Source organism: Physeter macrocephalus, chromosome 16 (genome assembly GCF_002837175.3).
Source record: "Physeter macrocephalus isolate SW-GA chromosome 16, ASM283717v5, whole genome shotgun sequence".
In the NCBI taxonomy this organism is placed as follows: Eukaryota; Metazoa; Chordata; class Mammalia; order Artiodactyla; family Physeteridae; genus Physeter; species Physeter macrocephalus.
In genome coordinates, this window is record NC_041229.1 from 70,058,411 (window position 1) to 70,068,074 (window position 9,664).

At 36.5% G+C, this 9,664-nt stretch overlaps 1 protein-coding gene across 9 annotated transcripts in view; it reads left to right on the forward strand.

Annotated features, from left to right (window-relative positions):
* Positions 1-281: 281 nt before the first annotated feature.
* LOC102980368 (transcription factor SOX-6) overlaps positions 282-9,664 on the forward strand; it is a 297,561-nt gene continuing 288,178 nt past the window's right edge. For all 9 annotated transcript variants that reach the window (XM_028500833.2, XM_028500838.2, XM_028500835.2 and 6 more), the window contains exon 1: positions 282-357. The gene's annotated coding sequence lies outside the window, so the exon portion shown is untranslated. The remainder of the gene's footprint in view (positions 358-9,664) is intronic.

The window sequence follows — 9,664 nt, forward strand, 5'->3', positions numbered from 1 at the left end:
TTGGCAATTTTGTTGTTGTTGTTGAAAGGAAGACATGATGTATGGGATAAAAAGAACTATGGTAAATAGGCCTTTAGTAAAGGTAACTAAAAGGTAAATAGGTAAATAACTAAAGGTAAATAGGCCTTTAACAATGAGGTATAGGGGGAGAGAGGGAAAGCATTCCTTAGCCCTATGATTAGCCCTCAGTCTTTTGGTGACCCTGTGGCCCTGGATCATGAACTTCACTAGTGCTTCTCCTTCCTTCCCTCCCCCCTTAGGTGGGACACTTTGGCTGGAGGGGGCTGGAGTTGAGTATTTTCCTTCTCCCACATGGAAAGCTAGAGGAAGCTGGAGTTGAGTATTTCACTTTCCCAGGTAGGTTAGGTTCTGATAAACCCTACCATGTTAAGCTCTGGTAAAAATTGTTTCTCCTGAGTGTAGGCCTTGTTAAGAACAGAATGCTCTGGTATATTTCAAAATGGTTCCTTTTCCTCTTTCCACACTGGAAGCACAAGGGGATCGTTCTCCAATATTCCCTGTGAAGACCTGGTAGAGCACCTGGAGGTAAAACTCACAAAAGTGTAGAATATAACTGGGTCTCCCTGGAATTTTTAAGTTTAAGTTGTCCACGGCGAGCCTTCACTAGTTTGTAAATTACAGTTTAAATTTTCCTGCCTTGGTACTGGTTGCCATAGAAGTTTCTGCTCATGAGTTTCTGCTCTAGTAATTTGTAAATCTCTGTATCCACCTGTCCTTCTCTCCAATACTTGGAGCATTGATTTGCTATGTGACCTCACTTCTCTGATGCATCCAAGAAGAGTTATTGATTTTTCAGTTTGTTCAGATTTTAAATTGTTGTTGTTAGAAGACAGTGACAATTTCTAAACTCCTTACATGCTGGACTAGAAACCAGAAGTCTGCTATATACATTTGTTTCTTTTTCTTATCTTATCTCTCTACCTAGGATTACTAGGATGATGTTGAATATAAGAGTAATAGGTATTTCTGTCTTGTTCTTGAACTCAGAAGAAAGCATTCAGTGTTTCATCGTTAATAATGATGTTTGCTGTAGGTGTATGATCAAAATATGAAGTATTCTCTTGCTCCTAGCTTGCTGAGAGTTCTTTTTTTTTTAAATCATGAATGAGTATTGAATATTATAGAGTGCTTTAACTGAATCTATGGTGATGATCATATGATTTTTCACCTTTTTCATATAAGGTACATCATATTGATTGGTCTTTGAATCTTTTTTTTTTTTTTTTTTTTTTTTGTGGTACGCGGGCCTCCTAGAAACCAGAAGTCTGCTATATACATTTGTTTCTTTTTCTTATCTTATCTCTCTACCTAGGATTACTAGGATGATGTTGAATATAAGAGTAATAGGTATTTCTGTCTTGTTCTTGAACTCAGAAGAAAGCATTCAGTGTTTCATCGTTAATAATGATGTTTGCTGTAGGTGTATGATCAAAATATGAAGTATTCTCTTGCTCCTAGCTTGCTGAGAGTTCTTTTTTTTTTAAATCATGAATGAGTATTGAATATTATAGAGTGCTTTAACTGAATCTATGGTGATGATCATATGATTTTTCACCTTTTTCATATAAGGTACATCATATTGATTGGTCTTTGAATCTTTTTTTTTTTTTTTTTTTTTTTTGTGGTACGCGGGCCTCTCACTGTTGTGGCCTCTCCTGTTGCGGAGCACAGGCTCCGGATGCGCAGGCCCAGAGGCCATGGCTCACGGGCTTAGTTGCTCCGCGGCATGTGGGATCTTCCTGGACTGGGGCACGAACCCGTGTCCCCTGCATCGGCAGACAGATTCTCAACCACTGTGCCACCAGGGAAGCCCTGGTCTTTGAATCTTTAAGCAATTTTGTTTTCCTGGAATAATTCCTACTTGGTCCTTTTTATATATTCATGGATTTAATTTATTAATATTTTGTTGAAGATTTTTGCATTTATGTTTATGACAGAGATGGGTCTGTAGATTTCTTATAATGTACTTGTCAAGGTTTTGCTAGCTTTATAAAATGAATTGGGCAGTGTTTCTTCTTTCTCTATTCTCTGAAGAGTTTGTACAATATTGGTACAATTTCTTCCTTGAATGTTCAGAAAAATTCACCAGTGCAGCAATCAGGGCCTAGAGCACCTCCATGGGAAGGCTTTTAATTATAAATTAAATGTCTTTAGTAGATAAAGAACTATTTTGGTTTTCTATTTTAATAAGTGTTTTTTAAAAGAAATGTTTCTTTTTTATCTAAACTTCCAAATTTATTAGCATAAAGTTGTTCAATCTATTTTATTATTATAGTATCTATAGTAATATATAGTGATGTCTCCTTTTTCATTACTAATGTTAATAATTTGTTTTCCCTGTTACTTGATCCATCTTGCTAAAGGTTTATTAATATCATTAATTTTTTCAAAGAATCATCTTTTAGTTTTATTTTGTTCTCTATTTTACTACAGTTGTCTATTTCATTGACTTATGCTTTCAGATATTTTTTCATCATCCCTGTCTGGGATGTGGTATTTGATGTACTTCTTCTAGATTAAGATGGAGCTTAGGTAATTTATTTTCAGCCTTTCTGCTTTTGTAACATTTGCATTTTAAGTTTTAATAACTGCATTATCTGACATAAAAATTTTCAGATGTCAGATTTTCATTATAATTTAGCTCAAAATATTATGTAATATTCATTGTGATTAAATTTTTGTGCCATAGATTAGTTAAGTGTGTTGTTTAAATCCTGATTTGGTGATTTTCTAGTTATCTTCCTATTACCTATTTCTATTTTGATTCCATTATGGTCAGAAACTATACTCTCCATGATTTCAGTTTTTGAAATTTGCTTAGACTTGCTTTATCCCTCAACATGTGGTCTACTTGAGTAATTTCCATGTGCACTTGAACAGAATGTATATTATACAGTTATTGGGGGGTAGAGTTTGATATATGTCAATTAGTTAATGTAAGTTGATCATATTGCTTATTCTGTATTTTTGTTGATTTTTTCTCTTATTCTACTGAGGGAGCTATGTTAAAATCTTAACTATGATTGGGGATATGCCTAATTTTTTATGGAGATATACTTTGGTTTATCTTATTGATTTTACTAGTTTTAGGATTGTTAGAATGATCCTTTTATCATTATTCAATGTCCTTCCTTATCTCTATTGATATGGCTTGCCTTAAAGTATATTTATCTGATATTAATATATCTATACCAGCTTTTTTTTTTTGGCTAGTGTTTGTATGATATACCACTTTTTATCTATTTACTTTTAATCTTTTTGTGTCCTATATTTAACGTTTCTCTGTTATAAACAACCTAAAGTTGGGTTCTGATTTTCATCCCACTTTGACTATCTTTTTAAAATGTGTCATATTTAGCCCATTTATATTAATATAATTCCTGATATTTCATTTTAAGTCTACCATTTTTTGTATTTTCTGTTTTCCCTGTCCATCTAGTTTTTGTTTCTTTATTTCTCAGTTTTTGTCTTCTTTATTAATCATGTGTTTTTTTTATTATTTTATTTTTCCTTCTCTATGACCTTATTGATACACGGTCTTTTATGATTCTTTTAGTGGTTATCCAGCTTTCCATTTTGAACTGCTTGATTATACTGCTTTGCAGGGAGTAGTTAAGGGCTCAAAGCACTCATCAGCTACTTGTGTATATCTTTGAAACTATGATAAGCATGCTACATTGAGATAGAATTTAAAAGAGTTCTCTTTGTGTTCACTGTCAGCAGAGTGGGCTCTGGGACACCTGTGTTTCAGGTTTGTGTCACAAAATATGATCTTAAATAAATCACTTTCCTTATCTAGGCTTCAGTTTCTCTGTTTATAGCATGGGAGTGTTGACCAGTAAATTTTCCAGTAGCTTTTTTAGCTTTGATAGTCTCTTATTCTAAAAGAGAGATGTCATGGCTTGCTATTATGCCTTATAAAAATCTATGACACCCTCTTTTGTCTTTAGTAGAAGATGGTATTTAAGGTGAGAGTTTCAGCCATTTTGACCAGCCAGAAGAAGCTAGAAGGATAGAGGGAAATTTCTTCCTACCCAACACCTGGGATGAGAATGGGATGCAACTTTACTGGCTAGACACTACTTGTCCCAAAGCTGTTGCAGTAAGAGATGCTGGGACACCTGGCAGAAGCCAGCAGAGGTGAGAATTCCTACCACATCAGTCAGTCTCCTGGGTCGCTGCCTGCAGGGTCTGTTGGAAACAAGAGTGCCGTGTGGCTGACAGGGTCTTGGTGCTTCAGCTGGTGTCAGACCTGAGCCTCTGAGGTGAGAGAGCCAAGTTCAGGACATTGGACCACCAGAGACCTCCCAGCCCCACATAATATCAGTCGGCGAGAGCTCTCCCAGATATCTCCATTTCAACACTAAGACCCAGCTCCACTTAAGGAACAGCAAGCTCCAGTGCTGGACACCCCATGCCAAACAACTAGAAAGACAGGAAACAACCCCACCCATTAGCAGAGAGGCTGCTTAAACTCATAATAAATTCACAGACACCCCAAAACACACCACTGGTTGTGTTCCTGCCCACCAGAAAGACAGGATCCAGCCTCATCCACCAGAACACAGGCACCAGTCCCCTCCACCAGGAAGCCTACACAACCCACAGAACCAACCTTACCCACTGGGGGCAGACACCAAAAACAATGGGAACTATGAACCTGCAGCCTGTGAAAAGGAGACCCCAAACAGTAAGTTAAGCAAAATGAGAAGACAGAGAAATACGCAGCAGATGCAGCCTGTGAAAAGGAGACCCCAAACAGTAAGTTAAGCAAAATGAGAAGACAGAGAAATACGCAGCAGATGAAGGAGCAAGGTAAAAACCCACCAGCCCAAACAAATGAAGAGGAAACAGGCAGTCTACCTGAAAAAGAATTTAGAATAATGATAGTAAAGATGATCCAAAATCTTGAAAACAGAATGGAGAAAATACAAGGAACTTTTAACAAGGATGTAGAAGAACTAAAGAGCAAACAAACAATGATGAACAACACAATAAATGAAATTAAAACTTCTCTGGAAGGAATCAATAGCAGAAAAACTGAGGCAGAAGAACGGATAAGTGACCTGGAAGATAAAATAGTGGAAATAACTGCTGCAGAGCAGAATAAAGAAAAAAGAATGAAAAGAACTGAGGACAGTCTCAGAGACCTCTGGGACAACATTAAATGCACCAACATTCGAATTATAGACGTCCCAGAAGAAGAAGAAAAAAAGAAAGGGTCTGACAAAATATTTGAAGAGATTATAGTTGAAAACTTCCCTTACATGGGAAAAGAAATAGTCAGTCAAGTCCAGGAGGCACAGAGAATCCCATACAGGATAAATCCAAGGAGAAAGACGCCAAGACATATTAATCAAACTATCAAAAATTAAATACTGAGAAAAAAATATTAAAAGCAGCAAGGGAAAAGCAACAAATAACATACAAGGGAATCCCCATAATGTTAACAGCTGATCTTTCAGCAGAAACACTGCAAGCCAGAAGGAAGTGGCAGGACATATTTAAAGTGATGAAAGGGAAAAACCTACAACCCAGATTGCTCTACCCAGCAAGGATCTCATTCAGTTTCGAAGGAAAAATCGAAAGCTTTAGAGACAAGCAAAAGTTAAGAGAATTCAACACCACCAAACGAGCTGTACAACAAATGCTAAAGGAACTTCTCTAGGTAGGAAGCACGAGAAGGAAAAGACCTACAAAAACAAACCCAAAACAATTAAGAAAATGGTAATAGGAACATACATAATGATAAGTACCTTAAATGTAAATGGATTAAATGCTCCAACCAAAAGACATAGACTGGCTGAATGGATACAAAAATGACCCGTATACATGCTGTCTACAAGAGACCCACTTTGGACATAGGGACACATACAGACTGACAGTGAGGGGATGGAAAATGATATTCCATACAAATGGAAATCAAAAGAAAGCTGGAGTAGCAATTCTCATATCAGACAAAATAGACTTTAAAATAAAGACTATTACAAGAGACAAAGAAGGGCACTACATAATGATCAAGGGATCAATCCAAGAAGAAGATATAACAATTGTAAATATTTATGCACCCAACATAGGAGCACCTCAATACATAAGCCAAATTCTAACAGCCATAAAAGGGGAAGTCGAAAGTAACACAATAGTAGTAGGGGACTTTAACACCCCACTTTCACCAAAGGACAGATCACCAAAATGAAAATAAATAAGGAAACAGAAGCTTTAAACAACATAGTAGACAAGATGGACTTAATTGATATTTATAGGACATTCCATCCAGAAACAACAGAATACGCTTTCTTCTCAAGAGCTCATGGAACATTCTCCAGGATAGATCATATTTTGGGTCACAAATCAAACCTCAGTAAATTTAAGAAAATTGAAATCATATCAAGTATCTTTTCCGACCAAAACAGCATGAGACTAAATATCAATTACAGGAAAAAAAACTTAAAAAATGCAAACAGATGGAGGCTAAACAATCGCTACTAAATAACCAAGAGATCACTGAAGTAATCAAAGAGGAAATTAAAAAATAGCTAGAAACAAATGACAATGAAAACATGACAACCCAAAACCTATGGGATGCAGCAAAAGCAGTTTTGAGAGGGAAGTTTATAGCAATACAATCCTACCTCAAGAAACAAGAAACATCGCAAATAAAATAATAAAATAATAATTTTAATAATAAAAACCTAACCTTACACCTAAAGCAATTAGAGAAAGAAGAACAAAAAAACCCCAAAGTTGGCAGAAGGAAAGAAATCATAAAGATCAGATCAGAAATAAATGAAAAAGAAATGAAGGAAACAATAGCAAAGATCAGTAAAACTAAAAGCTGGTTCTTTGAGAAGATAAACAAAATTGATAAACAATTAGCCAGACTCATCAAGAAAAAAAGGGAGAATACTCAAATCAACAGAATTAGAAATAAAAAAGGAGAAGTAACAACTGACATTGCAGAAATACAGAAGTTCATGAGAGATTACTACAAGCAACTATGTGCCAATAAAATGGACAACCTGGAAAAAATGGACAAATTCTTAGAAAAGCACAACCTTCCGATGCTGAACCAGGAAGAAATAGAAAATATGAACAGACCAATCACAAGCAGTGAAATTGAGACTGTGACTAACAATCGTCCAATAAATCAAAGCCCAGGACCAGATGGCTTCACAGGCGAATTCTATTAAACATTTAGAGAAGAGCTAACACCTATCCTTCTCAAACTCTTCCAAAATACAGCAGAGGGAGGAACACTCCCAAACTCATTCAGCACATTAAAAGGATCATACACCATGATCAAGTGGGGTTTATCCCAGGAATGCAAGAATTCTTCAATATAAGCAAATCAATCAATATGATACACCATATTAACAAATTGAAGGATAAAAACCATATGATCATCTCAATAGATGCAGAAAAAGCTTTTGGCAAATTCAACACCCATTTATGATAAAAACTCTCCAGAAAGTGGGGATAGAGGGAACCTACCTCAACATAATAAAGGCCATATATGACAAACCCACAGCCAACATCATTCTCAGTGGTGAAAAACTGAAACCATTTCCTCTAACATCAGGAACAAAACAGGGTTTCCCACTCTCACCACTATTAATCAACATAGTTTTGGAGGTTTTAACCACAGCAATCAGAGAAGAAAAAGAAATAAATGGAATCCAAACTGGAAAAGAAGAAGTTAAACTGTCACTATTTGCAGATGACATGATACTATACGTAGAGAACCCTAAAGATGCTACCAGAAAACTACTAGAGCTAATCAATGAATCTGGCAAAGTAGCAGGATACAAAATTAATGCACAGAAATCTCTTGCATTCCTATACACTAACGCTGAAAGATCCAAAAGAGAAATTAAGGAAACACATTGACCATTGCAACAAAAAGAATAAAATACCTCGGAATAAACCTAGCTAAGGAGACAAAAGACCTGTATGCAGAAAACTATAAGACACTGATGAAAGAAATTAAAGACAATAGAAACAGATGGAGAGATATACCATGTTCTTGCATTGGAAGAATCAACGATGTGAAAATGACTATACTACCCAAAGCAATCTACAAATTCAATGCAGTCCCTATCAAACTACCAATGGCATTTTTCACAGAACTAGAGCAAAAAATTTCACAATTTGTATGGAAACACAAAAGACCCCGAATAGCCAAAGCAATCTTGAGAAAGAAAAACAGAACTGGAGATACTGGCACAAAAACAGAAATACAGATCAATGGAACAGGATAGAAAGACCAGAGATAAACCCATGCACCTATGGTCACGTTATCTTTGATAAAGAAAGCAAGAATATGCAATGGAGAAAAGACAGCCTCTTCAATAAGTGGTGCTGGGAAAACTGGACAGGTACATGTAAAAGAATGAAATTAGAACACTTCACAAAAATAAACTCAGAATGGATTAAAGACCTAAATATAAGGCCAGACACTATAAGACTCTTAGAGGAAAACATAGGTAGAACACTCTATGACCTAAATCACAGCAAGATCCTTTTTGACCCACCTCCTAGAGAAATGGAAATAAGAACAAAAATAAACAAATGGGACCTAATGAAACTTAAAAGCTTTTGCACAGCAAAGGATACCATAAACAAAACCAAAAGACAACCCTCAGAATGGGAGAAAATAGTTGCAAATGAAGCAACTGACAAAGGATTAATCTCCAAAATATACAAACAGCTCACGCAGCTCAATATCAAAAAAAGAAAACACACAAGCCAATCAAAAAATGGGCCGAAGACCTGAATAGACATTTCTCCAAAGAAGACATAGATTGCCAAGAAACACATGAAAGGATGCTCAACGTCACTAATCATTAGAGAAATGCAAATCAGAACTACAATGAGGTATCACCTCACACCAGTCAGAATGGCCATCATCAAAAAATCTACAAACAGTAAATGCTGGAGAGGGTGTGGAGAAAAGGGACTCCTCTTACACTGTTGGTAGGAATGTAAATTGATACAGTCACTATGGAGAACAGTACAGAGGTTCCTTACAAAACTACAACTAGAACTACCATACGACCCAGCAATCCCCCTAGTGGGCATATACCCTGAGAAAACCATAATTCAAAAAGAGACATGCAGCCCAATGTCCATTGCAGCACTATTTACAATAGCCAGGACATGGAAGCAACCTAAGTGTCCCATTGACAGATGAATAGATAAAGAAGGTGTGGCACATATATACAATGGAATATTACTCAGCCATAGAAAGAAACGAAATTGAGTTATTTGTAGTGAGGTGGATGGACCTAGAGTGTGTCATACTGAGTGAAGTAGTCAGAAAGAGTAGAACAAATACCGTATGCTAACATATATATGGAACAGAAAAAATAAATGTTTTTGATGAACCTAGGGGCAGGACAGGAATAAAGATACAGATGTAGAGAATGGACTTGAGGACACGGGGAGGGGGAAGGGTAAGGTGGGACAATGTGAGAGAGTGGCATTTACATATATACACTACCAAATGTAAAATAGATAGCAAGTGGGAAGCAGCTGCTTAGCACAGGGAGATCAGCTCGGTGCTTTTTGACCACCTAGAGGGGTGGGATAGGGAGGGTGGGAGGGAGGCGCAAGAGGGAGGGGATATGGGGGCATATGTATACCT